At 40.2% G+C, this 16902-nt stretch overlaps 1 long non-coding RNA gene across 1 annotated transcript in view; it reads right to left on the reverse strand.

Moving 5' to 3' along the window:
* Positions 1 to 16902, reverse strand: part of LOC132709701 (uncharacterized) — a 47379-nt gene that overhangs the window by 16238 nt on the left and 14239 nt on the right. The gene's annotated exons all lie outside the window — the stretch shown is intronic.

Here is a 16902-nt window from a genome sequence, read left to right on the forward strand (position 1 = left end):
CCACACTCACCACATAGTCCTGGGGAAAATAGGAGGAGGAAGGAATGTTATGTATAAAGGTAAAGGTTCCCCTTGCACATATGTGCTAGTCGTTCCCGACTCTAGGGGGTGGTGCTCATCTCCGTTTCAAAGCCGAAGAGCCAGTGCTGTCTGAAGACTTTTCCATGGTCATGTGGCTGGCATGACTAAATGCCAAAGACTCACAGAACTCTGTTACCTTCCCACAAAAGGTTTTCCCTATTTTTCTACTTGCATTTTTTATGTGCTTCCGAACTGCTAGGTTGGCAAATATACATGTCCCAGGATACTGTTGCAAGATCCAATTGTAATTGTGTCAGTCACCAGGACCAGAAGTATAGTTTTCCGAGCTTTCGAACTCATGCTGGAGCCCATCATCAGAGAGCACTTCTCTCTCACCAGAATGGTGAACCCATCCTCAGAGAAGTCCCTGGGGATGGGCTCCAGCGCGAGTCCGAAAGTTCAGAAAACCAAACCTTTGGTCCCGGTGACTAACTCAGATTGGATCTTGCAGTATTTATGTATGTTCATTGCCTTGAGTTATTTATGAAAAGAATAATACAGGAGGGATAAAAGAATCTAAATTAATAAACATAAATCTGGGATCCCTCACATATACCCCTGGAGCAGGCTTCCTATTCCAATTAGGAGAGTCTTTTAATTGTTTATCTTAAAAAGGGAAATTGGCATGCGGCAGAAAACAAAGTCCACCTTTACTTGGAAATGGGCTTCTTTGCCTGAGAGACCAGAAAAGTAAATTGGGTAGGAGGAAATCAATTGGCCTAGGGCAGTTCAGTAAGATTAGAAAATAACCCAGATTTGGAAACTGGTTCTTCCACTATACCAGTGCCAAAATGAGACTTACACAGAGTGCCAAAATGGGGGAGCGCGCGTGGGGGTGGAGTAACGCCAGAAACCAGAAGAGCAGCTCCCCAGTGCACACACACAGGAGTGTTAGAAACTGGAAGAGCAGTTCCCTGGTGCACATGCGTGGGCTGGGAAGCTGAGCTTCTGGTTTCCGGAATGTGCATGCGCACCAGGGAGCTGCTCTTCCAGTTTCTGGCACTCCCGTGTGCACAAAGATCAGCTGGCCAGTGTGCATGTGCACACCGGAACTTGGAAGAGCAACGGGTGACGGCTGGTGTGCTCACAGAGAGGGCTCTGCATGCCACTTTGGGCATGCGTGCCATAGGTTCGCCATCACAGCACTATACCATAGTGGCAGGTGTCCTGCTGCAGCCACTAACAAACTAGGCACAGGGAGTTAAAACCTGACATTTCTGATCTAGAATCTTTTTCTTTTTCCTTCATCTCACTTGATTTTCAGAGAGAGACAGAGAGAGAGATCTGAGTTGTTAATGCTTTGTTTCTATCGCCCTTTAACTTCTGCTGTGCTGAGGTTTCTTTTAAGGATAGCCTCCACTGTTTTATGCTGAAAACAATCAAGTATATTAAAATCATAAAAGAAGCAATACAGTCCAAAATATAATCCTGCGATGCTCTTGTCAGGATTTTAACTACCTGCTGCAGTTCAGTACTGAGACACTGTCTACAGCAGGGGTCCTCAAACTTGGCAGCTTTAAGACTTGTGGACTTCAAACTCCCAGAATTCTCCAGCCAGCTATGCTGGGAGTTGAAGTCCACAAGTCTTAAAGCTGCCAAGTTTGAAGACCTCTGGTCTACAGCATAGACTGAGCAGAATGTTGATAGACTTGTTGATAGAATGTTGAAAGAATGTTGATCAGAATGTTGGATAGTTCACTTTGAAATTATGTAAAGACTCTAATACAAGCAAAGGCTTTCAAAATACTTGGCCCAAATCGCATGCATTCATGCACTCACAGGCATCTTTTGTGGGTTTTTTTTTCACTGGTTTTTAGAAAATATTGGGATCCTCACCTAGGGTTTTTTCCCACCCACCCTGCTCTCCAAACTCCAATGTCCCCCGCTTTGTTTTAACTGATCTGTAGTTACTTACCCCGACTGAATTCCTGGCCTGTTACAAATACAATTTCAGAATGTGCATTTGATCCTTCAGCAGGAGATTGTGCTCCATCTACTGCTCATGTCACAGAACTGTTTCAATATCTGGAACGTTAGATATGGAAGTTAAGTGAGGAGGGCTGTTCATCATGCCTCTGTTTGGCAGATGATATCTTTCAGTTAAACCAGTCTCCTATCCATCCACCAGTGACCAGGTGTGTGATAAATTACGCTCTCTTGGAAATGAGGCCTGCTGTGCTGAAAGGCTTAAAATATAGCCAATTTATATGATATTTAAACTGGCTTTGAGCTTGCTCGCTCTTCCAAATATTAAGAGCCAGGTTATAAGGATGTCAGCAGCCCCATTTTAGAACAGACCTGTACAAGCATGGCATGATGGAATAGAAGGACTGTCTATGCCCAGTGAAGAATGGGAGATGGCAGCAGAGGCTGGAGAAAGAACTGTTGAAGCTACTCATACCTTAAGCCATGGATGAGTGGACAAGACACTATGGACCATACTGCCAATCGTTTATCATCCATCTTGGAAGATGAGGATGGAGAGAAGATTGGAAGATGAACTTCTCTCTCCTGTGGCAGCAGAGCAAGGTGCCATCAATACTCATGTGTGTCTACTTAAGTTCTTAGAAGAGTTGGGAGCTTTATAAATTTACCAGTTGAATTTTGTGAGACAGGACAGCTAGTGCTAGAATGAGTAACTCCAATAGAACAACTGTCAAGTCTTTGAAGATATAGGGCAGTGATGGCTAACCTTTTCCGGACTGAATGCCCAAAGTGTGCGTGCATGCGTGTGAATCTGCATGCACACGCCTGAACCTCCAAAATGCAATGCACATTCAAGATGTTGGTTATTACTTTTAAAGCCCTACATGGCTCAGGGCCAGGCTATAGAAATGCGACAAAATAAATAAATAAATAAATAAATAAATAAATAAATAAATAAACAAACATGTGCCCCCCCTGCATGCGTCCCACCGCACATGCGCACGCAGCCCCCTGAAGGCAGAGACCCGAAGACCAGCTAGCCAGCGGGAGACACGCACATATGCACAGTGGAGCTGGACTGGGGCGACGGTTCACGTGCCATCAAAGAGGGCGCTGCATGCCACCTCTGGCATGCGTACCACAGGTTAGCCATCCCTGATCTAGGTCATGTATTGTCTAGGGTACTGGTGTGGACAGTACCATTTTATTTCCCAGAGAGAGGAGAGAGAATGCCTAGAAAATGGCAGGTAAGAATGAAGAGCCCAAGCCACACTTTGCCTTGACATTCTAGATGTGTAAATATCCTTATGAGTATCCATGTAAGGAGTAATTTATGTGGACCACTATTCAGTCTACCTATTTTTTTTGAGATAGAACCAACAATAGAAGCATCACAGGAAGATTCTGCCTGTGGTGATGCATTCTTGAATTATTCACTGTTAAATTCTAATAATTATTAAGAGAAGTGTATTATCTGCTTTTACCAAGCCATTTTGTTAGGTAATGAATTAGATAGCATCCTACAGGAAAGAAAGAAAAAAAATTCTGTATTGTATCCATACTACTCTTAATTCTATTATCTCTCTCTCTCTCTCTCTCTCTCTCTCTCTCTCTCTCTCTCTCTCACACACACACACACACACACACACACATACCCCTCTCTCTTTCTCTTTCTCTATCATCTATCATCTATCTATCTATCTATCTATCATCTATCTGTCTATCTATCTATCTACCTATCTATCTATCTATCTATCTATCTATCTATCATCTATCATCTATTTGCATTCTATCATGACAGATTTGAAGATGAATCCCTCCAACTTTCTCTTCTTGTTCATCCTATGAAAAATGCCCCACCAAAAATAACATCTACCTTAATGCATGCAAAAACAACAACAACATCATTGTAAATGTACTTTGCTGGCAAGGGGAAATTCACAGCTCCTTATAACCTATCCATCTTTGTCCTGTCCCCTTACCTGTGAAACTATGCTTGTTTATTTACAGATAAATCTTGCTTCTTCCTCTCCGGCATGAACGGTGAACGCTTGTCTTCAACTGTTACTAATGATCTCCTTGTCTGCTGCCTGCTTCCCTTTTCACTCAGCAAGGTAAAATTCAGCTGTGCTTGCCAAAGCAAGAAATTGTGCGAACTACTCCGATCAATGCATTTGCCTACTATCTGGCCAATTCTTTTTTTAAGATTAAAAAAAACCATAAACAGGAAGATTGGAGATTCCATCAGGCTGCCCATGGATTCAGGTACTTGGACAAGATCCTGGGATGATACCACATGCATTTCATCATTCCGTTTCCCAAGGCAGTAGCCTCCATTTTTCATTAAGATATCACAAATTAAGATATAGTAAATTAGTACCCATACTTACACCGTATTTTTCGGAGAATAAGACGCACTTCCCCCTCTCCCCCTAAAAGAGGCTGAAAATTTGGGTGCGTCTTATGTTCCGAATGTAGCTTTTTCGAAGCTTTTTTTCAGCCCTAACGAGGTGCTAGCGAGTGAAGCAATCTCTGCTTCCCTGCTTTGCCTGCTCCCTCCGACTCTCAGCTGTGAAGTTTTTTATCAGCCCTAACGAGGCGCTAGCGAGTGAAGCCATCTTCCATGCTTTGCCTGCTCCCTCTGACTCTCAGCTGTGCTTTAGAAGCTGTTTTTTCTCCCCAAGCAGGAGATAAAAAGCATGCACGCTCAAAACCAGCAAACTAATGTGCTGAAGTGACCAGGCTAAGGATGCTAGCCAGATGCTAGCTGGTAGGCAGATTTTTTTTCCTATTTTCCTCCCCAAAAACTAAGCTGCGTCTTATATTCCAGTGCATCTTATACGCTGAAAAATATGGTATATTAGCATATGCACATTTTCTATAGATTTATGCTTCCCTTCCTGGTCAAATTTTAAATGCAGCCGTTTAGAAAACTGTACAGATACTTCTCAACTTATAACCACAACTGAGCCCAACATTTCTGTGCTAAGCAAGACAGTTGTTAACTGGGCTTTGCTCCATTTTACGACCTTTCTTGTCATAGTTGTTAAGTGAATTGCTGCACATGTTAAGTTAGTAACACGGTTGTTCAGTAAATCTGGCTTGCTAGTCAAAAGGGGATTGCATGACTCCGGGACACTGCAACCATCATCCATATGAACCAATTGCCAAGAGTCTGAATGTTGATGAATGTAACACGGAGATTCTGCAATGGTCATAAGAAATATGAAAAACAGTCACACGTCACTTCTTCCAGTGCTGTCGTAGCGTCGAACTATCACTAAATGAACTGTCATAAGTTGAGGACTGCCTGCTATTGCCTCATATCACCCAATGGATGTGGAAGGTTCTCTTTGTCAGCTTTGGAAGCCATATTAACACTGGAAGCTTCCACACTGCCATCTTCTTGTGCTTGGGAAAGTAGGAGGGGGAGATTTAGTAGAGACATTGTGGTTAGACATAATAGCATTCTTCTTTTCGGTCAAGGTCATGGTGTTTTTGCATCTGGAGGAGGAGTGGTTGCAGTGGTGACTCAAGTTGGGACGGATGATGATTGGGCCATGTGATGGACTGATGGGTGCAGGGGCTGGATTTTGGGGTTTTGATTTACTGAAGGAAAACCTGGAATTCTCAGATTCGGGTTTTCCCAGATTTATTTTATTTATTTTATTTTATTTTATTTTGAATTTATATACCGCACCTTCTCCCGAGGGACTCAGGGCGGTGTACAGCCAGATAAAAAACATACAATACAAACATTAAAAACAATTAAAAAGATATATATAAATTTGGCCCAAAAATTAAAAATCACAAAACAATTTAAAACTTTTAAAAATTTCTTCTTAAGCCAGCCCGGCTTGCTGGAAAAAGTGGGTTTTAAGGGCACGGTGGAAGGCACTGAGGTCTTGGATTCTCCTTATCTCTGGGGGCAACTGATTCCAGAGGGTAGGTGCCCCCACAGAGAAGGCCCTCCCCCTGGGGGTCACCAGCCTGCATTGCTTGGCTGATGGCATCCCGAGGAGGCCCTCTCTGTAGGAGCGCACAGGTCGGTGGGAGGTCATTGGTAGCAGCAGGCGGTCTCGAAGATAACTAGGTCCTATGCCATGGAGCGCTTTAAAGGTGGTAACCAACACCTTGAAGTGCACCAGTGCACTTATTAGAGTATACCTACTCTAATAAATGGAAGCTTTGCGATGATGCCTGTCTCGGAGTTTTTAATTGGAGTTGGGTTGTTCTGGAACACTGACGTTCTTCTATGGTCTTTATCTGCAGATTAAGAGTGGTTTCCTTCATTTTCATACATATATTAAATGCAGAAATGGAAAACAGGTTTGAGATGAGAGACAGAAAGACAGATTGTGGACCCTCCCTTTTCCTTGTTCCTGTGTTCCCTGTCCCTTAATCTGACAGGGGATGAAAACCTACACGAGATGTAAAGGCGATCAACGGCCTTTCAAAAAATTTCAGGAGGTCAAGGAAGGAGAAGGAAAGATGGCAAAAACAACATCTGCTGGCACTTGTCACTGCGACACCAGGAGCTGCCCAATATTTTTCAGCCATCAAACATCTGTTTTATTGCTTTGAACGTGGCCATTGCTTCCCACACGGGCAACATTATGGCTCATTTTTGCTTTGTTCTAGATAGCTCACCAGAGACGAAAAGGATGTCATGTTGGAACGACGTAAATGTCTACATCAATTCTTTGTGTCGTTTCTGTTGGGATGATAATAACCCAGTTCCTAAGGACGAGATTTAAATGGGGTTCACATATTAAAATGCCCTGATCTAATTTACAATTCCCAAACTAATAGATGAACCCGATCGCAATTATTCTTCGGTTGGTCACATTTCCCCAACTTACGTGCTGCAATCACAATTGTGCACAAAGGTGTATAAGCAGAGTATATTATGTGCACGTACATTAGCAATGGTCATTTTGCAAAATTCTGCATGTAAAAAAAAATACACCTTAGGAATAAATAGCCTCTGAAAATGCTTGCCAAAATGCATACAGCATAGGAAAATCAACATAACAGCAATATATCAAGAAAGGGAAGTGATCAAAATATAACTGTTAGGAAGACTTTTTTGGAAAATTATACCAATTTTTTTTTGTACGTGCGGAGATGCATAATAATTTTCTTACAAACAAAATTAGACATGAAATAGTACAGGCAGGACAAAACATATGATTTTACAAGGAAATTAAATAGTTAGACCTGCTACAGAAATGATAGAAATGGCTTGTGTTTCAAAAGAGATGATTTCCCTGGTAGCCCTTAATGGACTTTCGCTAACATCCTGTCCAAAATAAAGAGATTTTATGCATTTGTATACAAAAAAGAGATGAAATATGAGAAGTAGAGACCATTTGCTGTAGTTTAAGGAGAAGGCAATAAGTCACTAAAATTATTTATGCTTATGATAAAGGGCAAAGTCATTTCTTTATATATTTCTTTTTTTCCCCTTTACTATATTCTTATTTTTCCTTTCTTTTTCTATTTTCCTTTCTATTTTTTCTCCATTTCTGCACCTTCTATTTTTTTCCTTTTTATAATTTGCATGGGTATTTAATGTTGCAAATTGTAACCTTTAATAAAATAACTATCAAAAACAGGTGATGATAGAAATAATAATAATTTGCGTAGACTTCAACGTGGAATAGGTTTTATTAATGGCTAGAGATAAGAGGTAGACGTTAGATGAAGAAAGATTATTGTTATGTGTATGCAAAATATGAATGTTCTCTATAACTATAAGCATGCTAGTATAACATGATTATAAATAAGCTAATATAATTATTGTTATAATTATTATGTGTATTATTATTATCACTACCAGTATATCTGTTGTTGTCGTTGTTTTGGTAAAATGAAGTGCCCGGATAATATACTGAGAAGGAGAAGGAGAAGGAGAAGGAGAAGGAGAAGGAGAAGGAGAAGGAGAAGGAGAAGGAGAAGGAGAAGATTGATCCTGTGCACCATATCCTCCTTGCATACATTCTTTTGCTTGGCATATGAAAACCAGTTCCATTTAATTTAAGAGAATTTATTTCTGAGTAGAATTTGAACCATTCTGGTTTTTACCTTCATCTCTCTGGAAATGTTATAGCAGTGTTTTTTCAAATTTGGTAACTTTAGAATGTGTGAACTTTAACTCCCAGAATTCCCCCCACCCATTAGAGTAACCACAGACACACACACAAACACATACCAGATAAGCTGTACTGATAAAGTACTGCTCGGACAGTACAGGTTGTCCTCGATGTACGACCATAATGGAGCCTGCCCATTATGGTGGTAAGTTGTGATGGTCTTAAAGTGGTTCACCCACATGACCAACCTGATTTTATGTTTTTTGCAGCAGTCATGAGGCAACGGTCGTAAAGTCATTAGTGAATCTATGGTTTGCTATGGGCTATTTTTTGCCAGCAAAAACACTGTAAATCCCAGTCACATGAGTGCAGACACTGCAAACCGCAATAAATACAGACTGGTTGGGCGAGTGCCCGAAACGTGATTGTGTGGCCATGGGGTGGAGTGGGGGAACCATCAGAATTTTGGCACCAGGTTATAATTAGATTGGGGAGGGGGAGAGTCCGTCATAACTTTGAACTGTTGCTAAGCAACCAGTTGTTAAATTGAGGACTATCTGTATGTGGGCAGATGGTTGGAAATTGTGGGGCCAGTCTCTTCAGCAGCTCAAGACAACATGGCAATGAAGAAAAGGTCCCAATGACCAGATTTCCCCAGCAATGTTAATGAGACAAGGCAAATCAGGAGAACTAGGAAAATGCTATTTTAAAACTGGAAAGCTAAGGATAAATTTAGTCTGCATTCACAAGCTGAAGGTGAATGAGACATAGGCAACAGTAAAAGGATATAGGCTTTCAAAACAGTGGAATACCTAGATGTTACAGTTAGTGAGTCATGAGGATAAGCCAGAACAATAGATCTGATTTACAGCCTGTGTTCCCATTCCTATCCCAGATATTGTTGGTTTGTTTTCAAATAACTTCTAAAAATAATTGCTTCTCCAAGTGCTGCCTGCTGTTTAATTATAATTCTTGTATGAATAAATAGAACATGATTACATAACAATACAGGGCTGCCCAGCAGAGCAAGCCCTTCTCAATTCATTCCAAAAAGCTCTCATCAGGAGAGGAATCGTGTACACACGTACACACACACACACACACACACACACACACACACACACACATACAAAGCACAATGGAAGAATCAAAAAATAAACAAAAGAAGGAGAAAAGGAAGATTATTTTATCATATACAAAAGCTGCATTTTTTCCAATTTCAATTCCAGAAAATTAAACAGTAGATCTTTCACAAGTGATATACTGCTTGCTCTCTCTCTTCCTCCCTCCCTCTCTCCCTCCCTCTCCATCTGCCCATCATCTATCTATCTATCTATCTATCTATCTATCTATCTATCTATCTTCTATCAATCTTCTACCTACCTATCCATCCTTCCATCATCTATTATCTATCTATCTATCTATCTATCTATCTATCTATCTATCTACCATCTACCTACCTACCTGTCCATCATCTCTTATCTATCTATCTATCTATCTCTCCCTCCCTCCCTCCCTCCCTCTCTCTCTCTCTCTACACTAGATTGGCCCTCTTAATTTATATTAACTTCTACAACCTATTTGTTTATTTGTTTGTTTGTTTGTTTGTTTGTTTGTTTTAAATATATTGGACATTGCAATTAAAAAGGTAAGAACTAACTAAAGGAAAAAGAAAACCATAAAAAGTAAAGGAGGGAAAGAAAGAAAAAGAAAAGAAAAATATATAAAAATTACTTCCCCCATCACAATAAATATGAAAAAAATAGTAAATTATTATCTTTTACTAAAATATGAGAAAATATATATTTTTTCCTACATCTCATCTCTTATTTCTAAGCAAACTATTATAACCTCATCATTCAATTCCAATCAGCAAAAATCCATTAAGGTTTATCAGATATAACAACATGTCTACCTTAACCTTGATCAAATAGACCAATTTTATATTCCTTCCCTTTACTTTTAATAATCTTGATCCTTAATCCCCTCAAATATTGGTTCCAGAATTTGATTTCTTCTCATTTTTTCTTTGTCCCTTCCAACAAAATCCTTCAAAACTTGAAGTCTCTGTTATAAATCCAATATAAGGAAGACATCTAGTTCACTCTTTTGATAAGATATCAATCAGTTTCATTTGTATATCCATGTGGCATCACTTTCTAAATTATTCCCCTAAAAATTTAAAAATTTTCATTTTTAAATCTACTTTTAAAACAGTCTCAAACCTAACTGGCAAATCTTACTCTTCCATATTATCTTCCAATCACAGCCTGTCTATAGTAAGAGACATTTTTAAAATCAACTTCTGAATTCATTGTTCATGAACATTCTTCTACACATTCAACATTAAAGTATTTTGTTCCATTCTTTATTAGTAAGTCCAATTTAAGTACTCTTCTCCTTTAATTACAATCTTTATTCTTCTGGTTCCTTTTAGTTACTAACCTTCAGAATCCTTTTTATCTTTTTTTTTTTTTTTTTTGCAATATTCAAATCATCAGTATTTTCCCATGGGAAGAATTCTTATAATTAATTTCAAAATCTTAATTCAAGATTTTTTTAATCTTGAATTCTTAATCTGTAACTTTCAATAATTAATGTTCTTATCATCCTTTTTTAGACAATAAATAAATAAAAGTAAGTCCTTAAAACTTACTTCACTAAGGATTGAAGAAAATGCAAAGGTAAAACATACCTTCATGAAGGTCCTTAATATTTTAAAAGCAGTTAATAAACAATCTCCCAAAGTGATTAAGGAAGGGCATATGTCAGTGTTCCAAGTAATGCACCCATAGGAAGTCGAACTCTGAGGCAGGTAGATTCCTCAAAGAACAATTTTACTGGATACATCATATTGGCACAACTGGTGAAAGTTCCTGCAGCTTTCACAGGCATACAGGCATCTAATACTAGTTTTCAGACAATACCAATGCTGAGCATTAGGGCATAGCCAACTTCAGGGTTGACAGCATATGCAAACTGTAGGTCCTTCTAGAGCAGGGGTCAGCAACCTGCAGCTCTGGAGCCACATGTGGCTCTTTCATCCCTCTGCTGTGGCTCCCTGTCGCCAGTTGGCTCCACAATTGATAGTGCTTTTGGTTAGGACAGGTAGAGGAAAAAAGACGCCGTGCTAGGAGGAGACTCTATGATAGGGGAACCGGACTTCCAGTTGGCTTCAGAATTGAAGGGGGGTTAGGACCTTTGTGGCTCTTTGAGTGTTTAAGGTTGCCGATCCCTGTTCTAGAAATACCGAATCATAGCTTGGGTTATGATGATATTCCTTTGACTCTCAAAGCTCTCACCTGCCAGAGACCATTGTTTGCAGTCTCCACACAAGGAGCAACTGTCTGAAGTACTTGTGGCTAATCCTGGTCCTCTCCATCCCATTTCTTTCCCGGAAGTCCTATAATATATACATTTCTAAGTTGAAATGGTGATGCTAACCCAGAGTTCCAAATTCTCTTTTAGGTGTACAGGCATCTGATACTAGTTTTCAGACAATAGCAATGCTGAGCGTTAGGGCAGAAATCAGTGTACCAATGCATCCTACTCAGTTCTTGTTGGAGTAATTTGAGGCTCTTTTCTCAGAGGCACAAGGAATTCTTCAGAGCTGCCAAGGATTTGCTGTAGCGGCTGTTTGCAGTGTTTGAAATGTAAGACTTCAATTATTTCAACCGCGATGACGCTGTAGTTTTGCAAAACACCTTTTGAGAGCAAAAATAATCTCATATATATATTTTTAGGCAAGTAGCTGGCAAATCCAGGATTTTGCAGAAAAAACTGATGTGCCTACTAACAAGGCATCTGCCTGAATCCCCATTGCCAAATAGCAACCAGTAAGTAGAGCATTTCTAGCCACATTTTCTGCAAATCACAGGCGCTTCTGCCAGCAGCCAATTATGCAAGCAAGGGACACAACTTAATTTACAGAAAGCTGAGAGGTTTTTCTTTTGGTTTCTGATATTTTATTTTTGCCTACGTGAAAACACTGTTAGTGTTGTCAGTACGGATATTTTGAAATGGGCTGCTTCAATCAGAAAAGCTTATGAATATAAAGTGTTTTCTCCAAATTAACAGGAATTATATTTTAAAGTCCCTCGGTGCAAGGGTTTGATGTGCCTGTTTTAAAATGGGGAGTTTTTAATGAGCAAACCTACATTTATTTTCTAAAACTCTGAAACCATTGGCATATCTCTGTATTATAAGCAACCTTACTATTTTTTTTCCTGCCTTTTTTCCAAAGAAATATTTGGCTTGCTAAGTGTAGAGTTAGCAGGTGTGGGGCAACAGGAGAACATGTTCTGGTTTTTATCCTCGTGTCCTTGGTCCAACAGGCATATGCTTAAAATCAAATTTTGTCCAGCTTTTTTTTTTATTGTTTTGTTTCATCACACAATAGCAACAGAATTTAGAATTATAAACCACTTCACAATGCTTTGCAGCCCTCTCTAAGCAGTTTACAGAGTCAGCATATTGCCACCAACAATCTGGGTCCTCATTTTATCGACCTTAGAAGGATGGAAAGTTAACCTGGAACCAGTGAGAATTGAACTGTCGAACTGCTAGAAGCCAGCAGTCAGCAGAAGTAGCCTGTAGTACTGCATTCTAACCACTGTGCCACCTTGGCTCTCACACAGTCAGATTTGGCATTTGTATCCACCTATTGAATCCTTCCCAAGGATGTGGGATAGGGAAACGTTGATTAATCATGTCAAAGGTATTGATACACGATGTAAGCTGTTCCAAGTAAAGCTGCCTTTTGCAATTGACTGATGGTGAATTTGTCAATGCCGAAGGTGATCAAGTGGTGCTCCAGTTGTTTTAGGCACCTATCGCTGTTGTACTACCTTCGCTTTCTTTTGGCACAGTCATTCTATTTCTATTTGCAGGTCTTTGTATTTTGTTATCTTCTCCAGTTCTTTCTCTTCTATTCTGCAGTTTGGGCTGTTTCCACAACATGAATGATTCAAACTTTCATGAATTGTGACCTTGTAAATTGTCTGCTTCTTTCTTTCTTTCTTTCCTCCAACAATAGACTCCACAACCTATATTTACATTATTTAATTTATTTCCCTGATTCCAATAATGGTTTCAATCAGTGGTGAAATTCAGCCGGCTCTATCCGGATCGCGCGATCGCTCCACCCATCCACCCAGACATCATCACATCCCATTTTTGACCCTCTGCGCCTGTGCACATGCGTACAGGAGGCACACATTCACATTTGCAAACCAGTAGCGAAGGTAAGTGAATACCACCCCTGGTTTCAATCTAGCCCCTTCAAATCTATGATCACAGTAATCTGTATTTCACATGACTCATCGTACATTTCTATGGTGAAATATTGTGTATTATTGCTAGCAGATATTTTTGAAATTGTCTATGGAGATTCTCAATCATCCAGGTTATGGTCATCCCATAATCCCATGCTTTTTCAGGAAGAAACTGGACTTTTATTTAGCTGTGTGCTTTGGAATGAACACCCTTTGAATCAGGGGTGAAATGCTCCTGGTTCGGACCAGATCGCCCGATCCAGTAGCAATGGAGGCGGGTGGTTCGGAGAACCGGTAGCAAAATTCCCTGCCCCCCCCCAATGCCCAGCTGATCTGCACAATCATCAGAGGCTTTTTTTTTACTTTTAAAAGTATTTTTTCTACAACCTCTTCGGCCAAAAAAATGCTTTTAAAAGTAAAAAAAAAAAAAAAGCCTCTGATGATCACAAGGCTCAGCTGGGATCAAAAGGCTCTGATGATCCAAGCTGAGTTGCCTGATCGGCAGAGACTTTTTTTCTTTTAAATGCTTCTGACGATCCAAGCTGATTTGCCTGATCGTCAGAGGCATTTAAAAGAAAAAAAGTCTCTGCCGATGAGGCAACTCAGCTGGGATCGTCAGAGCCTTTTGAAAGCATTTTTTTACGACCTCTTCACCGAAGAGGTTGTAGAAAAAATGGTTTTAAAAGTTAGAAAAAATGGCCATGCCCACCCAGTCACATTACCCCCCCCACACTAAGCCACGCCCACAGAACCGGTAGTAACAAATTTTAGATTTCACCCACTGCTTTGAATGGTGCAGGAGTATGAACGGATTTCCAGAAAAATTGCAGGATACAGGAACCATTTGTGCTTCAGTTTGAGATACAGACAACAGACTCATTCCCAATAGCTTGCTTCTGTCTTCAATGGTAAAGGGACACAGGGCAGAAAACATCCTGCAGCCAAGAAGGCTCCACGTCCATTTGCGCTACTCAGGTGACCCTGAGGACACAGATAAACCTCCAAGTGGCCTCAACGACCCTCTAAAAGGATGCAAATGACCAGCTCTCTACAAGGAATATAAATCCTTCCATTCCCCACCATCCGGTCGGAGCTGAAGAAGCTTCTTGGATGAGAAGTGAAATGTCTTCAAAGAAAAAACAAGAAAGTCCAGTTGAAAAATTCGACTTTGGGATATTTTTGGAAAGAAAGATTTGTTGTAAAAGTATTGCAATTGAAAAACCAGGCTTTATGATGCTGGAAAAGGTAATTTCATATACATATAGGCCTAAATACTTTTTTCATATTTTTGCTGTAATTTGTGTCACAGATGCCACAGTATCCTCCTTTCTCCCAATTTGTCCTCCTTTCCAATTATCCATACCTTCCTTTCCAGTTTAAGATACATGGTAACCCTAGATAAAAGTAGTGAGGCTTAGGCCAGGATAGGGCTACCATATCTGTGTTGGGGAAAAAAAAATCTAGCTAGGTAGTAGCAAAGATGTGTATCTTTCCTGCCATTTCATGATCATCTGGATTTTGAAGACAAGATAGGGAAGCCCTGGATTATGGAACCCTGCAACTTCTCAAAGAGTTGTCTAGTGTATTTGAGTCAGAGTGTTGGACTATAATCCAGGAGACCATAAATTCCAACTTTGCTTTGGGCACTAAGGAGACCTTGGGTCCGTCCATCTCTCTCAGCCCTAAGAAGAAGGCAAAGACAAACCAATTCTGAAAAAACCTTGCCAGAAAACTGCAGAGATATTTTTAGGTAGCTACCAAGAGTCAAGAATGACTCAAAGCTCAATAAAAATGACCCATCTACAATTTCCATTTATAGCAATAGCACTTAGATTTATATACCGCTTCACAGTGCTTTACAGCTCTCTCTAAGTGGTTTACAGAGTCAGCCTATTGCTCCCAACAATCTGGGTCCTCATTTTACCAATCTTATAAGCATGGAAGGCTGAGTCAACCTTGAGCTGGTGAGACTTGAACAACCAAACTGCAAGCAGCCAGCAGTCAGCAGAAATAGCCTGCAGTACTGCATTCTAACCACTCCGCCACCACGGCTCTATGCTGTTCTTATGTGCATTCATGCAAGCTTTAAGAAAATCCAGTCAGGATTGACTGAGGCCCTTTGGAAACAGCTATGGGGCAATAAGGGGTCCAAGTTGCAGTCCCCATAGGTTTCATGCAAATATCAAGAAAAAAATTCTTAATGATATCTTAAAATAGCTGAAAAAGACCTGTTCTCTCTCATTCCAGAGCATAGGAGCCAGAGTAATGCATTTAATCTCTTTGCTTAGCAATGTTAATTCTGTGTGGTCGTAAGTGGAGGACTACCTGTACTTCAGAACAAATCCACATGAATTAAAATCAGTGTGATTCATACAGCTCACTTGTAGAATTTCCCACTACCCCCAGACCCTTTCCTTACAACCAATCAAGCAAAAAAAAAAAAAAAAAAAAACCACCACTACCCCAATTCTATATTTCTTCATCCCTCTTATACATATTTCATCAGATGCATTTCCTAATGGTGGCTCTCCCAATTCTGTAACCTTCAAAGCCTCCTGAATGGCCCATTAGTTTCTTTCAGGCCTTGAAGGGAAACCAAGCTGATGGTTGGGTGCTTATAACTGAAAGCTTAGCTGGCACAGTGCCCATCTGCAATTGCTTTGATTGAATAATTTACATTTCATTCACATGTGACGGTTACCAGCAGGAATTCATAGCATAAATTGAACTTCCAGGCAGTTATGCATAGTAAATAAAATCTACAATTTGTCCTAATTCCCAATAGAAGCAAGTTTTTTAAAAAAATGTAGAGAACTCTTAAAACTCCTGTATCATTCCCTGAGTATCTTTCCAACGTGCTTTGCCAGGGTTTTGTAATTTTCCTTGTAGCAGAACTCATGGTTTTTAATCACTTTCTATCAGGCAGAGATCCAGCTGGTTCAGTGATGGAGGCTCAGTATAACCTCAGTCTTGCATTGATTACATTCATACAATGTGCAGGGTCAAAGCAGGCAACTTCCAACTGGTTGGGGAACATCCCTTGTTTTGCCCTCCGAAAGCCACCATCCAACAATGTTATGGTGATGGCAGCTAAACATTCTTAGCCTGTTTTTCCAATGACTTGGGGAATTGAAGCAATTTAAAAAGAGAAAAGGGGGACACAATGGCTAGGAGTTAAAGACATTGAGCTGTCAGCCCAGGTTCGAGCCCCAAGCGTTGCATAATAGGGTGAGCTCCCATTACTTGCCTCAACTCCTGCCCATCTAGCAGTTTGAAAGCATGTAAATGAAAGTAGATAAATAGGTACCACTTTGGTGGGAAGGTAACAGCATTCCATGCGCCTCAGTGTATAGTCATGACCATGGAAGCATCTTCGGATGACGCTGATTCCCTTGGCTAAGAAATGGAAAGGAGCACTGCCCCCTAGATTTGGACATGAATGGACAGGGAAAAGCTTTACCTGTTACCTTTTAAAAAGAGAGACTGTATGCACAGAGGGTTTTGGAGGCCTGCAGAGTGCTCCTGGG

This window comes from Pantherophis guttatus, chromosome 2 (assembly GCF_059756535.1).
Source record: "Pantherophis guttatus breed Tessera chromosome 2, ASM5975653v1, whole genome shotgun sequence".
Lineage (NCBI taxonomy): Eukaryota > Metazoa > Chordata > Lepidosauria > Squamata > Colubridae > Pantherophis > Pantherophis guttatus.